This window comes from Schistocerca cancellata, chromosome 8, assembly GCF_023864275.1.
Source record: "Schistocerca cancellata isolate TAMUIC-IGC-003103 chromosome 8, iqSchCanc2.1, whole genome shotgun sequence".
Lineage (NCBI taxonomy): Eukaryota > Metazoa > Arthropoda > Insecta > Orthoptera > Acrididae > Schistocerca > Schistocerca cancellata.
Genome location: NC_064633.1, coordinates 603,833,767 through 603,856,011, shown reverse-complemented (window position 1 = coordinate 603,856,011; position 22,245 = coordinate 603,833,767). Strand labels below are relative to the sequence as shown.

Sequence of the window (22,245 nt, the reverse complement as noted above, 5' to 3'; positions counted from 1 at the left end):
CTGCTAGTCGTGGAAAACAATGAGTTTAAATTTTATGCTGGTGACGTCGATAGAAACAGCAATGTATCAGCAGAAAAGCTTCAAAGCCTGGTGTAAAGACTTCAGCACCGAAAATGACAGGCTGGTGCAAGGCCGCCTTCAGAGTTCGGAGATAACGGAGGTTTAAAGTGTTTACAAAATTTTGACGACCATGGATGTAGACTAAAGACTTACGAATATGGCGCCAATACCATTTTCCTATCCGCACAGACCTCCACCAGCAGGCATGCAAACCATTAGAACAGTTTACTAAATTGAAAAGGAAAGTTAGTAATTGATGTACCGATGGCGACGAGGTGATCAGAAACAGAAGACTGCGCTAGCCTAATCGATCAATCAGTCACATTCATTTGTCATAGAACAAGGGGTTCAACGAAGACATATTTTTCTTGTGTCAGTGCATGTTATGCACATAAACTGGCATTCCCAATTCCGGCAGTACAAATGTTCTAAAAATTACACGGGAATCATACAATTACTTCACGTCGAGATGCAGGACTTGTATCCGTAAACACATTCCATTTCACCGCAAACTCCGCTGCAGAGTGTGCCTTTCATCCGGGAACACTGATTTGAGCCACTGCATGTTTGTATTCAGCAGCTACCTTATCAGGCGTCGATGACATAGCTCATGCGAATTACCTGCCTCATTTACTGTCCAAGTCAAAATTCGTTGTCTCGCTCTCTTATCACAAATACGAACTACCATTATATCCTGTTAGATATTCATGCCGTATAATGGGGACGACTGAGTCATTCCATCGGGTATATTGTACCTTTAGGAAAAGGGGGAACTTCTACATACACAGTATGAAACACAGACGGCATCTGAACCGAAATGTATTTGAAAGAGACAAAGGTAACACTCAAAACACACTATTATAATTCGACAACGAAATGCAGTATATCAGCCAGTAAAAGATTTCTCTCTTTTTATTTCATCTTCAGCTGCAGACAAGGGAAGCAGTAATGCGGACACTAAACGTGGCCTGTTATGCAGATTAGCGTCAACTAGATGCACTGCGGACCTGTTTTATGCAACAGCAGACTGATACGATTTAGCAGCTATTTTTTGGCGTCTGCCCTTTCGGCAGGCACGTAGCGTTCGAGAAAATGTAATGACTTACGAGATAATATTAGCAAATTTCTGACTCCAGGAGAGTACTTATTGCATAAATTACAATTACATATTGCGTAACACAGAAACAAAATTCGCTTTTCGGGCGTAGTGCCGGTGAAAAAGGAAGGAGCCGTAATAACGGCCTTCTGTAACGCGGCCTTCTCGACGGAACAGTTCTGTAATGTGCGCGAGGCGGTCTGCAGAAGATGGCCTTGCAGGTGGACAACACCCGCGCCTCGGGCGGGGCCTGACCGGCCGACGTAACGACGGCGCTAAAATCACGGCGCTGGCGCTAAGTGCCGACGTGTCCGTGTCCGCAGCCAGGGACTAACAACAGGGACCACACGCCAGCTGAATGGGGCCAGTAAAGGCCCAGACTCCCGTGTATAAAACATGTTCAAATATCTGACTACTTTACGAATGAGTTAATGTCTTAAATATTTGACCTTAACCATGTAGGCGAGGGAACGTTTAGGAAAGGTTTGAAACTACAGGGTGTCCAGAAAAGGGCTCCCTGATTTCAAAATTAAATATCTCTAAAACAAAGATCGATAGAGGAATGCAGTAAACGGTATGTTTATTGTGAAAGCTGTAAGAAGTTTATACAGCAGTTTAAAATAATAGTTACAAAAGCTGCTAACAGATGGCGCTGTACGCTGTACAGCTCACATCAGCATACATAAGTGAAATAATCGTATGAAAACAATCTTTGCAAACAATCACATCAAAATGTTTTCAAAATGTTCACCATTGGCACTACAGAGGTGACGCAAACGAAGAATGAAATTCGCCATCACATTTCGTAGTGTCTCAACCAAAATGGATTCACATGCCACAGAGATCGCCGGTTCAAGCTCGTCCAGAGTGGCGGGATGCTTCGGGCAGACCGTGTCTTTCACTGTGCCCCACAAAAAAAAGTCACAGTGAGTCAAATCCGGCGAATATGGAGGCCAATCCATGCCTGCACCAGTAAATTTGGGATATTCCAAAGCAATGACTCGACTCCCGAAGTATTCCTCAAGAAAGCGAAACACTTGTTCGGTCCGATGTGGTCGGGCTCCATCTTGCATAAACCATTCAGTACCTGGTCGATCCTCTAACGCTTGCTGTGTGGCGACAAATTGTTCCAAAATTGCAACGTAACGTGCACCAGTGACCGTTTCTCGAATGAAAAAAGGGCCAATAATCCCTCTGCTGCATACTGCAGCCCACACAGTAGCTTTAGGAGATTACAGGGGTTTCGCTTCACACCAATATGGCTTTTCGAAACCCCAAAATCGCCAGTTCTGCTAATTCACGTAAGTGGAAGTGTGCTTCATCTGTAAACCAGATGCAGCCAACATCAAATCCTTCACTATCAATCATTGTGAGCATCTAATTAGCAAAGGCAACCCTTTGTTGCACAGCTCGTACGGATATGGCCTGGTGCGTTTGAATTTTGAATGGAAACATGTGTAGGCTCTTTCTCAGTATTTTCTGCGTGCTGGAACGCTTCAAACCAGTCTCAGATACAGTTCTACGGACGGATGACATAGGATTTCGCTGAATAATTCCAGAAACTGTGGCGATACTTTCAGGCGTAACTGCAGTTTGCTTGCGGCCAACATGCCCCACTAGATCATCAGTTACGCTGCCTGTTCGTTGAAATTTTGCGAAGAGCCTACGAATGGTTTTCGCATCGGGTCCTTTTGGAACATTAAATCGTGCCTGAAAACTTCGCCTTGTTGCCGTAGGACTCTCTTCTAACCTGTGGTACTCTAGCACCAGAATAACGCGTTGTTCAATGGAGTACATGGTTTTAATCTCTTCCTTCGGTACGCTAACCTCCTTTCACGTTTCAATAGTGGAGCTGATCGCTCTGGGCTTCGGATCACTATTTGTACTAGGCATTACGTATGGCGATTCGGACCTGCGGCTGTAGCAGCAGCGCGGTTCCGGACTGAAGCGCCTAGAACCGCTAGGCCACAGCGGCCGGCCCACATCTCAATGTTTACGATATCATCCTCAATGCTTATGATGTCATACCTCCTCAACTCCGTGTCGTACAACGGTATAATTTTGCACTTGTATTCAGGGGTATATGTGCATACCGTGTGTGAAATGCGTCGCGACTACAGTTAGCAATTAAAACATCATGCCTGATGCGGCAGTTTTACTGCACGAACAGGAAAAATGTAGTAACCGATAAACTTCTTTCCTTTCATCATTTTCAGAGTTTCGGAAAGGTTTGAAATTGTGAGTAAAATTTGTTGGAAGTCGCTAAGTGTTCTCATTCTCACACACTGTATGAACAGATCCTGGATAATTTGCGCTCCTTGAATTACGCTGTCCCAAGACCATACACGGCGTTTCCGTTAAGAGTCATCAGACGCATTTCCTCTGGTATTCCGCCAGATATTCACAGCTTCGTTTTTGCGTTGAACACGTGTCTCTGGCGGGCCGCTTGAATTGGCACGCGCAACGGCCTGATTGGGTAACTTCAATGCTACGTTAACTCGGAAACGGCGCCACATGTCGAATTTTTTTTGTTAAAAATAATTTCTCCGCACAACCTACACTGAAACACCATTACAAGCTTTCCAGACAGTTTCTGATAACGCTGTAGATTCTGATTGATCGTGGGGCCTACCTATTAAATCAGAACGACCGTTGAAACGGCTCATTAGTGGAACTGTATGAAGTACACTACCTGCACAAGTCCTATAAGAGAAGGGAGTAAGATCAGGATCTGACGTTTCGTGGACGATGTCGCATTCGTGAAGGATGGGGAAAGAAATCAGGCACGTCTCCTTCAAAAAAACCATGCCGCTCTTTGAACTGACTGATTTCGAAAAACCACGGGAAAACCTGAATCGCGATAGCCACAGGGGACTTGAAGTAAGGCCCTTACAAACATAAATCTCGACCACTGCACCACCACACTTGTGTCGTTAAGAGGACTGGCATGGGCAACTTTTTACTGTTTTTAATTAGAATTTTATGTAAAAATTCGTTTGTTATCCAGTCCAAGTACGCATCCATTTCTATAGTTTAATGTCGTCACTATACTGAACTCACGCGTTCGTGAGACATGCAAAACAGAGATTGTTGCCAGATCAGGAATTCGAACGGCCAATCCCTCTAGTTTGAGAGGTAGCGATGTTATCCCCGAAGAGGGGGAGCTGGAACATAAGAGATGAACACAGAATTTGGGATGTTTGTCCGCCGCAAAGCCAGGCGAATCAGCGCCTAAAAAAAAGACCAGAAGTTAAATTATGCAACAAGGATATCCTGTATTGCCTACTTCTTTCAACAGTTATAAAAATGACGTCATCGATAACTGCCTGAAATTAAATCACACAGGTGCTGAATTATGTCAAGAAAACAGTTATAAAAGTTTTACTATATGCGCACTCAATCACCGAAATAAGGAGGGAAAGCGCCGGCCTTCTGACCACGGAGAGGCCCATCCGCACCGACAGAGCGCCGACCGCCATGTCATCGTCCGCCAATGGCGTCACTGTAGGCCGCATGGAAGGGCGCCGGGTAAGCACAACGCCCTGCCGGAGGTACTCGGCCAAGTATACCCTTCCTTCACTGGCGTCGCAGGCTGAGTGCGCCCCGTTCCATTTCCTCCCCCCCCCCCCCAATCACACCACCACTAAAAACAAAAATCCATGACGGTACCAGGAATCGAACCCGGGACCTCCGCATGAGTGTTAGCCACGTTGACAATCTGATTTTTTTTTTCCAAACGACCTTCCTTTACGCCAACCAATTCAGCTACGGAGGTGGACATTTACATATCTTACGTAAGAACTATTACGTCGAAATTCTGAATCTAAAACTACTGTACTGTTTGTCCACAATAAGTTGGTGACTGGCGAGGTGGCAGTCGGGAACGGCGCTCCCTACGGCTGCCCCTTAACTGACGCTTCTGTAGGATCGGAAATCGCCTAATTCATTGACATATGTATCATTTATCCATCGAAAACAATGAAAAGTGAATGTTGATAAATGTACGACTTACGACACATTGAATCGGAAGTAAAAAATTGATTTTTCGAATCTGTTTGCACATAGCATTCATTACATACAGCGCAAAGTGTTATTAACTGCGCCTGAAAGAACTGTCAAAATGATGTTCAGTCTTTTGTGTTTGTTTCAAGACCATCTTCATCATCATCGCTTGAGGGCATTGTATTGATGATCACTTCATCGATGGTCATTTCCATTACTCCGTCTCGTGTCCAGTATTCCAGCTCCAGCTGCAGCACGTTCCTGCAGTAACCCTGCCAATCCTGTGCAGCAACTGAAAGAAAAGCAGCATCAGGAGGATCCCGCAATCTTTCGTTCGACATATCACCAGCGACATTGCTCTCCCTGAAATTGCGTTTCATTTTGGCCTAAGCCAATTCCGTTGGATTTAGATCGTAGTTGCATGGCGGCACACTTTCACGCCTCGTTGCTTTTCCTTTAATTTATATAACAGTTCAACCTTCCTCCTTGAGTCGCTGCAGTTTATTCGCCTGACTCCCAACCACTCTAACATAGTAATCCTAAAATCGTGTTTATTATCCATGCAATCACAGAATTGGGTGGAATATTACGAATGACCATATCTGCAACACCCCCCCCCTCAAAAAAAAAAAAAAAAAAAAAAAAAACCTATGTCCGCTAGTTTCGTCAAATTCCAGAAGTTCACAAGTTAATGGAAACGGTTTCTTGCATTAAACTTCCCGAAAAATTAAAACTGTGTGCCAGATCGGGCTCCCAGGTTCGAGTCTCGGCTCGGCACGCAGATTTAATTTGTTACGAAGTTTGAAGACAGTGCACACTCCGCTGGGAGGTGAAAATTCGTTCTAGTTTCTTGCATCTTACTGCAAGTACTCCCCGAATTTGTCTGCTCGTGGAAATTCTTCTGAAACTTACAGAAGTTGTGTGTGTTCAGTACCAGTGCGAAAGCAGAAAGCATTGTTGAAAAGGAGAACGGCATAAAGACAGATGGGCCGTAACAAATGTACCGCTGTGTGCGAAATGAGTTTACCGATCAGTTGCTTTCACTAGAAGGCAAAGCAGAAAGGCACTACAGAGTCTTCAAATTTTAGCTAGTTTTTTAACGTTACTCTAGACATAAACGCATTACATTTGCTTTCAAAAATCAAAGAGTAATTAAAAGGCAGTCTCTCGGTGAGATGCCACGCCGCGTTTTTGTTTCCTGTTATCGAATAACTGATAGTACGAGGGCAGTTCAATAAGTAATGCAACACATTTTTTTTCTCGGCCAATTTTGGTAGAAAAAACCGGAAATTTCTTGTGGACCCGCTGGGTCCCTCGTTGTCTAACCGAACACCATAAAGAGCAAAGGAGAACCATCTGTGCGGAATTGCTTGCTCGTCATGTGGCTGAGGGTGACAATTTCTTGTCAAAGATTGTTACAGGCGATGAAACATGGGTTCATCACTTCGAACCTGAAACAAAACGGCAATCAATGGAGTGGCGCCACACCCACTCCCCTACCAAGAAAAAGTTTAAAGCCATACCCTCAGCCGGTAAAGTCATGGTTACAGTCTTCTGGGACGCTGAAGGGGTTATTCAGTTCGATGTCCTTCCCCATGGTCAAACGATCAACTCTGAACTGTATTGTGATACTCTTCAGAAATTGAAGAAACGACTTCAGCGTGTTCGTAGGCATAAAAATCTGAACGAACTTCTCCTTCTTCATGACAACGCAAGACCTCACACAAGTCTTCGCACCCGAGAGGAGCTCACAAAACTTCAGTGGACTGTTCTTCCTCATGCACCCTACAGCCCCGATCTCGCACCGTCGGATTTCCATATGTTTGGCCCAATGAAGGACGCAATCCGTGGGAGGCACTACGCGGATGATGAAGTTATTGATGCAGTACGACGTTGGCTCCGACATCGACCAGTGGAATGGTACCGTGCAGGCACACAGGCCCTCATTTCAAGGTGGCGTAAGGCCGTAGCATTGAATGGAGATTACGTTGAAAAATAGTGTTGTGTAGCTAAAAGATTGGGGAATAACCTGGTGTATTTCAATGCTGAATAAAACAACCCCTGTTTCAGAAAAAAATGTGTTGCATTACTTATTGAACTGCCCTCGTACAATAGACAAGAGATGTTCGAAGTTTGCATACAACATCCTCAAAGTTTTCAGTCTAAGTGAAGTTCTCTGATTTTAGTTAATTGAATAGTGTTTCGTGATAACACTATACGTACTCCTCTAGTATTTTTATTTTTTTGTTTTGTCACGATTTTCATTCATTAATAATAATGAAACAACAGTGGCGACTGCTCTGGTTTTTAAGACAGTTTTCTAACAAGTACTTGCGGCCTGTTCTGAAATAAACTTGCACCAGTGTCATGAAGAAGCGAGCTTGAGTAAGTTTTTGTTCTAACGTAAACACCTCAGCAAGTGCTTACAGCAGTTATTAGCTAGTGAACGCAAGACTTTTGTAATACATCGGACCTAGGGGGCAGCTTGATGTTAGCAGCACTTGGAGGCAAATGAATATCTTTCAAGTAGTGCCGTTTTCTCCGCTTCTGGCAGCACTAGCGAAATCATCAAGTTATTGCGGCCACACAGTACATGTTCTCTGGCAACAACACAGTTCGAAGGAGAATATGGTCTGATATCAAGTATCATCATTCAGCTACTTGAGTTGTAAAACTGGACATAACATTAAAACAGATCTTGAAGCAAACCTGATCAGATTTGAGAATAAACATGTCTTACTGTTACGGCGCGCTACCATTTTTCCTATAAATTAGAGGTCCGTTAAGCGACAGCTTCGTTTCACGAAAAGTGCAGTCACCTGGTTCTGCAACTACCAAAGAAATGGTATGGACCGAACACGTCTTCATGGCCAAACTCTGCTACCAGAGTCTCGTCATTTTTTCGTTGTTTTCCCTCTCGATACTATTATTATATTCATGTAACAATTACATATATTTAAGGTTAAAACTATGGTTCCAATAGGGCTCTAAACTTCTGTCAAACTGGAAAAGTTACAGCATCCACAATATGCGTTTTTCGGGTTTTAAGGCATTGTCAGTTGAGTAGATACCTGTCGAAAACTTTTCTGTAAAGACTTTATTTTCCGCGTTGTGAACGCATACATCAACAGAACCTACAGCACATTACAAGATCCGTATTTCAAGAAGCAATATCCACACTGACAGGCTGTAACAATCTCAGTCGTGTGTACTATAAACGGGAGGTGGGTTGAAAAATGAACTGAAGATACGAATACTGATACGTATCGTGACTTGTCTTCGTCTGTTTGTCGACTCGTTCATAGCACGCACTGTTGATAATATTACAGATTGTTAGTGTAGTCAATACGTAACTTGGCCGGCCTTATTTTGCTTGTCATCTCGTTCGTAATACAACACAATATACGATGGCGTGCTGACAAGTAATGCATCCGAAATTTTTATCTGCTTCTTAAATAAGGCACACTTATTAACATTGTAAATCTTTATTCTTCATGTATACCCCTTTATCTCTCAACACAGTTAATCTGGCGTCGAACTTATTTCTTCCAACGACAGACCAGTTTGTGGATACCGTCACTGTAGAGTGAATGTCTGTTGACGGAGCCACAACCTCACTGCTGCTTGCAGCGCTTCATCTCCATCAAAGTGAAGTCCTTGAAGGTGTTTTTTAATCTTTTGAAATAGATGAAGCTCGGACGGGGCCAAATCGGAACAGTATGGAGGAAGATCGATGACAATGAACCCAAGACGTCGGGTTGTTGCACAGCGCTCGTGTGTGGTCTCGCATTGTCATGCCGAAGCAGAGAACGATCAATGTGTGGACGAACTGTTCGAATTCGAAACTGGATTACAGCATGTGCTGTCCCTCACGCACAGACAAAATTAATTAACACACCGCCGTGTTACATGGTATAATACGGAGCCCTCTAGCGGCAGAGGGTTGAAATTTGCGTCAGCGAAGCGGGAAATTCGACCGAGTAATATGCGTGACATGCAATACCTCAACTGACATTGCGAACAGAATAAAAAATTCTGAGGGATCACTTTTCAGCACGCCCCAATCACACAGTATTACAGACTATCTAACGAAACGCGATCAAGGAAGATTCTTGACTGGCATCTATGTGCTAGAACGACTTGACGACGGCTTAAAAGCGGAAACAGGCCTATAAAGGATGTTGATACATTTTTAATTCTGACAAAGATTAACAGCGCCGGTGGAATATTCAAGTTTCTTAGCGGATGTTGAATTCAGCGTAAAGAAAATAACGTTTACATGCTGGCGACATTTCGCTGAGCCAGCCCCAAGCATATCGCTTCTGCAACCTCATGCATGAATCATGAACCTTTGTTCAGTATCAAGATCGACACCGAAAGCTGATCTGTGAAACGTTTCGTCACTGAGTTGGGCATCAAGGCTTTCTCTTAACTTAAGTTTCCTCGCTAACAGAATCCACTTATGGAAATTCCACGAACCGGCTTTAAGGGCGGAAGCTATTAATTCTCTTAGGCCGGCCGCGGTGGTCTAGCGGTTCTAGGCGCTCAGTCCGGAACCGCGGGACTGCTACGGTCGCAGGTTCGAATCCTGCCTGGGGAATGGATGTGTGTGATGTCCTTAGGTTAGTTAGGTTTAAGTAGTTCTAAGTTCTAGGGGACTGATGACCTCAGATGTTAAGTCCCACAGTGCTCAGAGCCATTTGAACCATTTGAATTCTCTTAGGATCCCGACAAAATGCTCCCAGGCGTTAACCCTGTAGTCAAACCGACGACACTTTTACACTTGGTGTAATGCACAACCTGACACTTCTCTACATGAAGAGCTAATTGTCAGTCTCTCCAAGGGGCTGTTATTTTTACTACATTTATCTGGATATTACTTTAGTTTTCAGCTGATAAAACTTACTCGTTCACAATCTCATAATCCGAAAACGTACCGATCACTTGACCAGGAAGCACAGGAAATAGGAGGAGCAGGTTTACAGTATCACATGCAATCGGAAACGCTAGATGGCATCACAGCCTTCGAATCTTCAATTTCTATGCGCAGCCAAATGACTTTCAGTGCTATTTTAATATCCTATCTTGGGAAGGGATCTGAGTTGAAGGCGCCTTCATTGTCTAACTGAGAAGTTGCTTTAGTCGCGAGAGAGTAATAGAGCTGCCATCTTAATTGTGCTAATGGAGCGTAATCCTTAGACAGTGATCTCATCCGCTTAAATAAGTCGCATACAGAAAAAACAGCAACTCCAGAATGCTGTAGGGCTGTGGTTCACAATCACATTTTATGCCTAAATTTCTAAGGATTTCCAACCTTCCTATCACTCCATAATTGAAACATATCACTGCATCTAGTAAACCAACTTTTAATGTATTTAGTCCTACAAAAACATTCTTGGGTAATCTTTCCCAAATGAATGGTTGAAACTTTCATTTGTATTCTGAGTGCCCCCATGAAGACATTTACTAAGTAAAACAGGGTCACTCAGGTCTCTAAAAATTGGTTTTATTTCATTCATAAGAGGCTCAGGAAGAGAATGCTTATGTTTGTATAGTTGATCACTTTCTTTTGCTTTTTGGTAACCACACCAAGAATCTGCTCCTTTAGGGCAAAGTCCGTGAACAGGGTGGTCATCTGTGGACACCCTATGAAAGTAGGCGGCCCATTCAGCTTTTCTCGTTGCTGTAACATCATTCAGAGGTGCAGTTCGTCTAATGGCCAGCCCATAATAACTCTGAAGAAAGTCTATTTCAGTTTCTGTCAACATGCCTCGGCCAGACAGAGATTTTCCATCAGACAGCAACTTTCCTTTCATTTCTCTTCGTAGCTTCCTCAATCTAGCACTCATCCTCTTTTGCACATGTCCACAACACTCCAGTTTTGTTACCAAGGTATCACCATAAACACTGAACTCATTAATTTTATTGGAAGCTTTAGAGTCCCCATCGCCTAGGTACTTCGTATATCTACCGTTATGAACGGGCACCGACCTCTGAAATATATTTAGAGCTCCATCACACTCCATACCTCTACTGCAATCATCATCTGATGTTCAATATGTCCTTTACTGTTACCATGGCAAGTGTGGCAGTACTTAGACGAGCACTCAACATCTACAACTTTCCCATTCTCCAGAGAAGTAGCACTCATAACACCATTCAAGGAACGATGTCCTTGACGTTGCCATCTCCCATCAAGTGCAACAGCAATATCCCTACTTCCACTAATATTAACAGTTTCTTCTACTGCATGTTTCAAAGATGCCTAAGTCACAACCGTCAAGGCACTTAAAAGTATTTTTATGTACTTGCTGAACCTACTGGGTGGAGGAGGAACGTCCATCGAACCACAAAACGTTTGAGCAGCCTTTTTTCCTGTTCCTATTGCACGCATTGCATACACTAATTTCAAACTCACATCATATGAATTACGCACAATGATCGAAGTCATTTTAGAGGTAGATTTATTGCAGGATCTACACAGAACAACTGATTTTGACGCTAAACCGTTCCTGTGCTACTTTGTTGTTCAGTTATTTCCAGACAGCCTACACCATCACAATCTTTACGTTTCGCCACTTCTTTTATCAAAGAAGATAAGACGCCCACATCAGCAACAACAAATCTTCTACAAACAGCGTCATTGTTAACACCATAACACAAAAATGTGAGTCGACAGGAGGTGTGCCATGTGAAGAACTGATACATAGATTACTTTCAACAGTGAGGCTTGGTTTGTTTGTGAACTGGTTACCACGGAATTTCCTTTTATTGAATTTCTTGATGTGTGGCATAGTTCGCATTTATTGCACACTAAAGGATATGTAATTCCACAAATGTATGTAGCACTTAGGCAACAAACATTCAGTAACACGTGAAGAAACTGCTTCAACGATACAAAAGTAAATTCTAGCAAAGTTAATCATATGCAGACACTAGAAAACTCCAGTGTTACCAACATATACAATGTATCATATGTATAACTGCTGGAAACAGAAAGTTGACAGTTCTTTTCGAAATAATACTGGTTTCTGTAACAGAAATAAAGGAGGCGTGGCGGCATACATGACCGTAACATTAAAATTTTATATATATATATATATATATATATATATATATATAGGTCATCTTTCATTTGAAAATGTGTATATATCAATGTAATCAGGAAACACTCTAGAATTTAATAAAGTCATAAAAAATTTCGATATTTCCACCATTATAAGCACCCTGTATCCTTAAGTATATGTGACGTATTTGTCTCAATTTTACTGACATAGAAGCATGGTACAAAGTACAACATGTGTGTATAGTGGGTGGACTATTTGACCATATATTCGTAGGATAAGCTGTAACCTCCAACACATTTGGTCACACATTAATGATAGTATGTAAAATAAGAGTAATAATTTGTAACACATGCACTCTGTATTACAGTCTTAGAAAATAGTGATAACAATGAAAAATTAAGATTCGTGGGCGAAATACATAACCCTTTTGTTTTTAGTCTTCGGAAAATTTCATTTTACCCCCATGTTGCGAACTACTGCTATAGTGAAACCCTGCAGCGATTCAACCATTGATGCAAGTTAGGAAAGTTGACCCTGAACGTAAATAAATGCAGCGTATTGCGCATGACAAGCGAGGAGATCCGTTATTGATTGATGCCGTTATTGGCGATATATGACTGGAAACAGTTACAACTATAAAAAACATAGAAATAACTATCTGGAGCGACCAGAAGTGGAATGACCACACAAAACCAGTACGAAATGAAGATTCACTAGAAGAATCTTAAGAAAATCGAAGTCATCCACGGAAGAAGTGTCTTACAAAAAACTCGCTCGCCACGAGGGATTAGCCAAGCGGTCTAGGCCGCTGCAGTCATGGACTGTGCGGCTGGTCCCGGCGGAGATTCGAGTCCTCCCTCGGGCATGGGTGTCCGTGTTTGTCCTTAGGATAATTTAGGTTAAGTAGTGTGTAAGCTTAGGGACTGATGACCTTAACAGTTAAGTCCCATAAGATTTCACACACATTTAAACATTTGAACACTCGGCGGGTTGCTGGGTGCTGGATGTTAGTCTGAGACCCTTACCAAATTGGGTTAGTAGAAAAGACACAGAAAATCCAAAGAAGAGCTAAGCGTTTCGTCACGGATTTGTTTCATATGTGCAAGAGCTTTACGTGAATGATTAATCAAACTCCACTGGTGGGCGCTTCAAGAGCGACGTTGTACCAGGTGGTTATAATTACCTACTCACGGAAGTCAAGTGGGCTGTAAGTATCGCATACAGCGAAAGTTGGTAATTACGATAATGCGTTGAAATAGAGCCCATTTACGCTGGAAAAAAATTAATACATTTTTGCCGCCAGGTGCAAATGTGGCGCTGTACAGCATCTCGCCCACGTCTCCATTGCTCATATTGTAAAAACTGTGCAACCGACAGTTAATAATGAATTTAACATTATGCCTTTCTCATTTGTTTGACTTTTTCCGCTCGCACCCCACTCCTAACACATTACGTATAGAAACGTTTCTATAAGTCTTTCTTGCATTCACAACGCCTGATTTGCACCTGGTAGCCGAAATTGGAACTAATTTTTTTTCAGCATCAGCATTAATGGATTGGAATATCCACAAAATTTCGCTGCGGTACAATAGTTGCAGCCCACACTGGATCTTTGTGAGTTGCTGCACTTTCATTATAAACACCAGAGCATCACGGAGAGATTTCCTGTTGCAATACCGAAAGCGTGCGTTTCAAGGAGTGTGTGGCAACAGATTACGTCCTCCCATAAAACACCCTCGAAATAAGCACGAGAGATTTAGAAAAATTAGATGTCATACGGAGCTTTACCGACAATTATCTGTGCCGCGCGTTATTCGTGAATACAACAGGAAACAGGGGAAAAGATGATGGTATAAGACAGGGGTCTCCAAACTGCGGCCCGCGGGCCGAAACCGGCCCGCGAGAGCCGGCAAACCGGCCCGCCTTAGCTGGCCGGACATCCCCGGTATCCGGCCCGCCAAATATTTTGAGCTGGTACCTACCTATACTGCCAACAACTGAGTTTCGAGGGCTATCGCGACCAGTACACCGCGACATTGGCTCTACTACTCGCAACAAGACTACATAACTAAACTTATTGTTGCGCCGCTTGAAATAACAATGCGTTGACATACTCTACCTCTGTTACGTCTTGCAGTAATAGTGTTGCTAACAATGATTTTGAGATTTCGTCAACTTTGCAGGACACTTTCGTGAAGAATGTGCAGTGACATACTTTTTTGTCGGTGAAATTCGCCAGACTAAAATACGCCAGAATTTCGGTCAGGTACGACCACCAATCAAAATTATGTAATTAAATAAAAATCGTAGTTCGTTTCAGTGCTAGCTATTCCCACAACCTTAGATTTTTGCGATTTCATCTTTCCTTTAGCCTTACATTACGGTGATCGTGGAGTGCTAGGGTGCTTTAATCCCACTAGGTGAAAGATCTTGGCCCTTATGACTTCGTGGAGGAGTCAATGTGGCCCGCGGACTAAAATGTTTGGAGACCCCTGGTATAAGGGTACCTCTCCCGCACACCGCGAAGTAGCTTGCGTAGGACAGGTGCAGAAAACTGCGCGGGCGGCTTCGTACGTGAGCTGCCATCACGCGCAGTCGCTGGAGCCGCAGGAGCTGTAACGCTCCGCCTGAGCTACTGTTCCGAGACAGTCTGCTTTTTCCCTTGCTGTGGTTGCCGCGTTTTGAGAAACGGGCGTCCGCGCTCGCTGCGTCGTGAGACCGCAGGCCGGTGTGTCCGCGCGCGCGCCCGCGGCTTGCTCAACGTCGCGCTGGTGTCGCAGCGGAGCCTCCAGACTCCAGAGGCGACACAACCCGGGCAGGCCAGGCCGCGCCAGCAGACCACGCGTCACACTCAGGTACACCCGCCGTGCCCCAGGCGTCCTCCACAGAGGCGCCGCTTTCCGCCACCGAGCGAACGAAAGCGCCCTGTCCCATAACAAGGCCATTCGCGGCCGTAAAGCTGTCTCAAAGGTGACTGGCTGCTGTTAACCTTGTACCTGATTTATGGGGCACGAAAACCGCGCCTCCATTTAATGAGTCATATTTAACTTCGTCCTTACGAATTTGACCTGCTGCGAACTTTTCTACATCTGGCATTTTCATTAACGAATAACGCTGGCACGACACGTTTGTCAGCACAGCACGATGCTAATTTCTGATAATCTACGTATGTAGTGTACACGGAACTGGAACAGATAATCTTACTGCTTTTTCCCGCGTGCGCCCTTTAAATTACGTCACGATGTTGTTGTTCTTGTGGTCTTCAGTCCTGAGACTGGTTTGATGCAGCTCTCTATGCTACTCTATCCTGTGCAAGCTTCTTCATCTCCCAGTACCTACTGCAACCTACATCCTTCTCAATCTGTTTAGTGTATTCATCTCTTGTTCTCCCTCTACGATTTTTATCCTCCACGCTGCCCTCCAGTACTAAATTGGTGATCCCTGGATGCCTCAGAACATGTCCTACCAACCGATCCCTTCTTCTGGTCAAGTTGTGCCACAAACTCCTCTTCTCCTTAATTCTGTTCAATACTACCTCATTAGTTATGTGATCTACCCATCTAATCTTCAGCATTCTTCTGTAGCACCACATTTCGAAAGCTTCTATTCTCTTCTTGTCCAAACTATTTATAGTCCATATTTCGCTTCCATACATGGCTACACTCCATACAAATATTTTCAGAAACGACTTAAAAATCTATACTCGATGTTAACAAATTTCTCTTCTTCAGAAACGCTTTCCTTGCCATTGCTAGTCTACATTTTATTTCCTCTCTACTACGACCATCATGAGTTAGTTTGCTCCCCAAATAGCAAAACTCCTTTACTACTTTAAGTGTCTCATTTCCTAATCTAATTCCCTCAGCATCACCCAACTTAATACGACAACATTCCATTATCCTCGTTTTGCTTTTGTTGATGTTCATCTTGGGTGTCGATCATGATGAGGTCAACATAACACCCACTCCCCGAGAGGAGAAAATTTCCGATCCAGCGGGAAACCGAACCCGAACCCATTGCATGGTAATCAGACGCGTTGAGCGCTCAGCAAAGTGGCCGGGCGTGGACCCCCCCCCCCCCCCCCCCCTTATTTACCCGTGGTATGGACGCCCTAGGCTTAAGCACTATATGTAAACAAGAAAAACAAAACAAGACACTGGTTCATCATTGGCTAAAATTCACTGATTAATGTATCCATAAAAATCTGCTAAAGCCAATATTACACTAAGAAACTGACGATTACATCAATTTTCTATAAATGGACAGCCGAACTTTTAATAATCTGTTAGAATAACTTCGCACTTACATCGAAGAAAGATGGCAAAGTTATGCGAATATGATTTCCCTTCTACTTGGTCCTCTAATGAAAGTTCATTAAAAAACTAAAGCACTCATCAATCCGAAGACTGCTATGAACATCACATTGCATAGTCCTGTTGAAGGGGGTTCGCCGTTGCTTTCCTCCGAGCTTTGAACTAACTTACACCCATTCAGTTACTGGGAGTCCTACAGTTTAAAGTGGATCTCGAACCGCGGTGGAACTCGACCGTAGAGGAACCACAGTGCTTCGATATTTTTTTTATCCTTGATCACAGTTTTCGCAGTTGTGTCTAGTCACGATACAGTGAGATAAACTGTTAACACAAACTCTTTCTAGCTGAACATGTGCGGCGAAACATCGACACGAACAACGTCTGTCATCTTGTCAAATCTCCCGTGAATCGAATTTTATCTCATACACGTCGAACACGGTCGGTCTGAAAGCATGTCAGACAGGGCCGCATACTGTCAAATGATCTGACACATTAGTGAAGTTTTAAAAATATTGTTTAGTTGTATACCTCTCAACCCGGGGGTAATTACCGCCCTAAGGGCTAAAACGATATCTTCTGAGTGGTTAAAACCAAAAGCGTTCCTGTTTTAGTCATGAAACTATTTTTTAAACATATCATTACTAACATTAGAAATTTGTAAGAATGTAGTACTATTCATCAAAGCTATAAATAATAAGTCTTTTTTCTCAATTACTACAATGAATCCATGATACAATGCGGTCGAGCTTACAGCTTATGAAACAAATGTATGAGCAACATCTTCCTCAGACAGTCCACCCACTCCACACATACTTCATAAATGTACTTTGTACCATGCATCTATGACAGAAAATGACACATATACGTAACATATGCTAAATATGACAAGACAATATCTTCTCCAAGTTGGAGATAATTCCTTCAATGGACCACAGATTTCTTCATTACTCACTTCGAAACAGGTAATTCAACTACAGCATGACACGATAGTAACTACACAAGGGCACTGTTATTATTATTATTACTATTATTATCAGTGGCAGTTGGCAGACTTAAAGCACTGGCAGCCTGAAGTCCACCAATTTCTGCCAGTTCTGAATTGAGTCCAGCAATCAAGTGATTTCTAAACAGTAAGTACAGTGCACACATTTTAACTTGGTTGATTTTAAAAGGGGATGCAGGGTGCAGGTTAATAAAGTGTCGCCAGGGAGAGGAATTGGGCAGGGGAAAGGTCTTTTGTAACAACCATTTGCCATCGATGTAGATAGACAATTTCTTTTCTATGAAGAATTTGTAGGTATCACTCACGATGCACTGAGAATTGCTACATCATTCATTCTAACCCCCTACACCTACAAACACACACACACTCACACACACACACACACACACACACTCACACACACACACACACACACACACACAGAACTCGAACACAGCACATGGAAAATAAATGTGGCATTCAAGATTTGCAGGTGGGAATGTAAATTTTGTACTATGATAGCAAAGAAAATAAAAACAAAGAATTGAACGTACTTGGATCAGAATTTATAACGTACACTAATTGAGGGAAAAAAAACAAATATAAAAAGTCTGTTAGAAATAATAAGCACCATTGACTCATACACACACACATTGACTCATACAGATAGTGAATAGCATTTTTCTTTCTCATTTAAAAGTAAAAATGTTCAAAAATATTATTTCTTTCTAAAGTTTATTCATGTGCTAATGCTGGTGGGAGGACTGGGTGGGGTATTACTAGGTAATATCTGACAGCTCCCAGCTACTGGTCTCAGAAAGGTTGGGAATAACTGGTCTAGGGGGGCGTTTACGCAGACGCCTGCAGACCGCGGTGTGCTGCCGAAACACATACTGCCAAAATTTATTTGCTTCCCACTACCGAAAGCACTGTGCCGGTTTGGTGAAAGATATGCAATACTTACTGTTTTTCGCTGTCTAAAAGGGGTGTCAGACTACAAATGAAAAGAACCGAAGTTCGTCTATCGGTCTTAAGATTTAAGATCGGAGGAAGCAACGGCATATACCACCTCCAATAGGACCACACCTAGTAGAACGCTGTGTTCTTCAAACCTGCCAACATGTATCGTTTCAACGTTGTACAAGAAGCAGATGACAGAGATCTCAAGGGCACAAAGATAGAGATTTTTAGCTCGCAGTGTAATTTTTTGTTTCGTTTTACAAGTCGTTGTAGAAAGCACAGGGCAATATCTATATGGCAGTTAACTAGAAACTTCACCATTTACGTGTGAAGAAAGGCAAGACGGTCACTGAACGTTCTCAGTATTCACCAGAGCAGTGTAGCCACAGATGGAGACGGCCTTGAGGAGAGAGCGGCTCGCGGTACACTGTCCGAATGAAGGTCGCTGACTGGAGCGGTCACTAATTGAGCAAACCACACACAATACCACAACCGCTGCCTGCCAAGAACACTGCTTTACCCTGCACTTCAGCAGACATATGAACCACGTTACGAGATTTTTCATGTTTCAAACTCCACCTGTCTGCTTACTTTGTTCGTCCTACTTGGGTCATGGTGAATCGCAAATTTCCAATATTGTTTTTTCCAATTCTTACCCTTCTGCAAGTAGCTCTAGCCTAACACCACACACCATCTAGTAATCACGCGAATTTGTACCGCATTATCTTAGCTATTTCATTCTGTATTCGTATTATCACTTGGAAGGCGAGGAACGTGCTTTTCTACCGGACAGACACCGGTACGTCGCTTGGCATTTAATTACACTTCACCATCTGCAGTTGTTGATTACTCCAACACAGCAATGGGCATCGATTAATCGCGATGCTCGTTACAAAAAAGAACATCGTTAAGAAAGGGGTACAACGTCGCACGGAGAAAGGGATCGGCCGTGTTATTTCGATGCTTCTTACAAACATTTCAGTTGCTATTGCTCTACATTTACTAACATCACCAACAACTGAACTCACCTGCGATGAGTAACCAATACGAACAAATATTACCAACCGCTTATGGGCTTCGTTAAAACGACACACATTCCGTTTATTCATGAATCACATTTTTCCTACCCATTTTGCTTCGACATAAATTTGAAGGATAAGAAAATTTGCTATGGAAAATCGGCTTTCAGTTCATCGTGAAGTCGAGTATGTATCGTAACTACTGTTTACGATCAATGGAAACTACAACCGATTTACGAGCTCTTTTGCTGCTGAATTGTCGGTGCTGTTAGGAACCTGGGGGAAGTCCATTGATTGTGTGTGATGATGATATTTGGTTTGTGGGGCGCTCAACTGCGTGGTTATCAGCGCCCGTACAATTTTCCAACCTTTGCTCAGTCCAATTTCGCCACTTTCCTGGATGATGATGAAATGATGAGGACAACACAAACACCCAGTCATCTCGAGGCAGGTGAAAATCCCTGACCCCGCCGGGAATCGAACCCGGGACCCCGTGCTCGGGAAGCGAGAACGCTCCATTGATTGTGTGAGAGGGTTTCTGTAAAATTTGGACCCCCGCCACCCCTTTGGTGAGATTCGATGAGATGTGGTCCGAACACCCCTCCCCTACGTGATTTGGCCCCGTATCCGAGTAAAAATACGTATAAACGAATTTTTAAAAAATCTGTATTAAGCAGTGATTAAACCAGTTCAGTAAAACCACGTTTGATTTACAAATAGTCTGAAACAATGTTCTTTTTAAAAATTTGTATTAAGCAGTGATTAAAACCATGTTTGATTTACAAACATGTGATTAAAAATATTTTAAACACGCCAACCCCGAGTAGCGATCGGTGGGATAGAAAAACCCGCAGAAGACGGACAAAAAGACTCCACAGTAATAGTATCAACCGTTTTGACGGATTCCTAAAAACCGATCTTTTCTTGGTATATACGTTAAATGTCATTAAACCCTTATGTACTCTGCACATGAAAGATCACATTATTTATACCTTCCTTTGAGCCGTATGATTACGTAGCTTTTCAGTCTCTTGATTAGCATGATCGGTAATAAAACTCTCGTCGGTGAACTTCAGGGTGGTTTTCTTCCACAAACGTTTAACTTCTTGCTCGCATGTGTGTTTCGCCCTGTCGGCATGCCACTTAAAACATGTGTTGCACAAGGTTTGGGACAAATTCATGCTGAACGCAATAACATCAGCTTAATATGCGTTGCAGAACACCATGAGTAATTAACCGACACGCAGTGATTTCGACCGGCACGACAGAGAACTCCCCAGATGAAATCTGACGCTTGTGCGGCAGTTGTTCCAAATCGGGGAATCCCGGGCATGTACTTGTGTAGAGCATTCAAAGAGGCCATAAAGATTGGTGGGCACTGTCATACTGTCTATGCTCGGGATTAATTTAACGAAACAAAGTGTTATCCATTACAATAATGTATAATCTCTGAATTAGAAAGCTGACGTGAGATTTTCACCCTACCCCCCCCCCCCAAGCATGTTATGAACTCACGTAATTAATGGAAGCCTGGTTCAATGGTGTTCGCATGAGTGAAATTCAACTTAATTCAGCAGCGCAACCAGCGCGTTGCACAGTAATTGAAAGATGGGATTTAGATTCGGGAGGAGCGCGGTTCAAACTTCCGTGCGCCCAATCTGAATTCTGGGCGGATTCCGATGCAGTTGCCTCATCTAGGTCTCAGGACATTCTCTTCCTTATGCTTGTCCAGTTCGGGAAATGTTCCGAGTCTGATGGCTTCGACATCGGTCTGACGTTAAACCCTAACAATCGCTCCTTCCTCATTGTTGTGGTCCATTATTGAGATAAACTACTGTACTTCTTTCCAGTTTTATTCGGAACCATACAGAACTAAAAATGACTGAGTTGCTTCAGCAGCTGTCACATTGATTCTGAAGCAGGCATATAGTCAAAAACCATCAAGTTATAGGAATGAATAGGTTTAGAAATGGGTTCACTGGTAGAGTATTGGAAAAATGCGATTACTCAACGAAGAAGATTGCCTACAAAATGGTCGTGCGACTCATTCTATAATACTGCTACAGTGTGTGGGAACCACATCCGACGTATACGACGTGTACGATATTGAACGTATACGAAGAGCAGTTCTTCGTCCAGCGTTACGTATGCGAAGTGAAAGGAGAAATCAAAAGACTAATAAGTGTTACAGTGAGAAGTTCGCACAGTGCTTTGTAGAGTAGAGATATAGTTGTAAAACGAAGTAATAGCTTGTAGTGGCAATAAACATGTAGTAGGTTGGAGACGCTTTGTTGTCACCTCCTGCTTAGTCTAAATAACATCGGCCACGGACACGACGGCTAAAATACCTGTTAGCCGTGGAACGCTGTTACAACTTAATCCGACGCATTCCCCCGTACTCACTTGCGACGCTTCGTCGCGCAGAGGTGCGCGGTGAAGCGGGAGCGGAGTGGAATGCCACGTGAGCGCAGCCGCCGCCGGCGTCTGTTTGGCGAGATGAGGCTGGGGCGCTCAGGTAGCTGGGCGACAGCACGCACCGGCCGAGTGGAGTGTTTACACACGCACACCGCACGCACACTGCTAGGCGGGCGGTCTCCGGCTGCCGACGTTGTGTGCGCCGCCAGCGACCGCGCGCAGACGACTGCCGGCCCAGGCTGAAGGCTGGAGGCTCTCTCCCACCAGCCGCGGCCAGCTGGGAGGGGGCACGGCACCCACCACCCGGGACCCGGGTCAACACCCACTGCCG

At 43.5% G+C, this 22,245-nt stretch overlaps 1 protein-coding gene across 1 annotated transcript in view; it reads right to left on the bottom strand.

The window, feature by feature from the left end:
- LOC126095032 (torso-like protein) overlaps positions 1 to 21,960 on the bottom strand; it is a 525,311-nt gene extending 503,351 nt beyond the window's left edge. Inside the window, exon 1 of the mRNA XM_049909694.1 lies at positions 21,903 to 21,960. The gene's annotated coding sequence lies outside the window, so the exon portion shown is untranslated. The remainder of the gene's footprint in view (positions 1 to 21,902) is intronic.
- Positions 21,961 to 22,245: the final 285 nt, after the last annotated feature.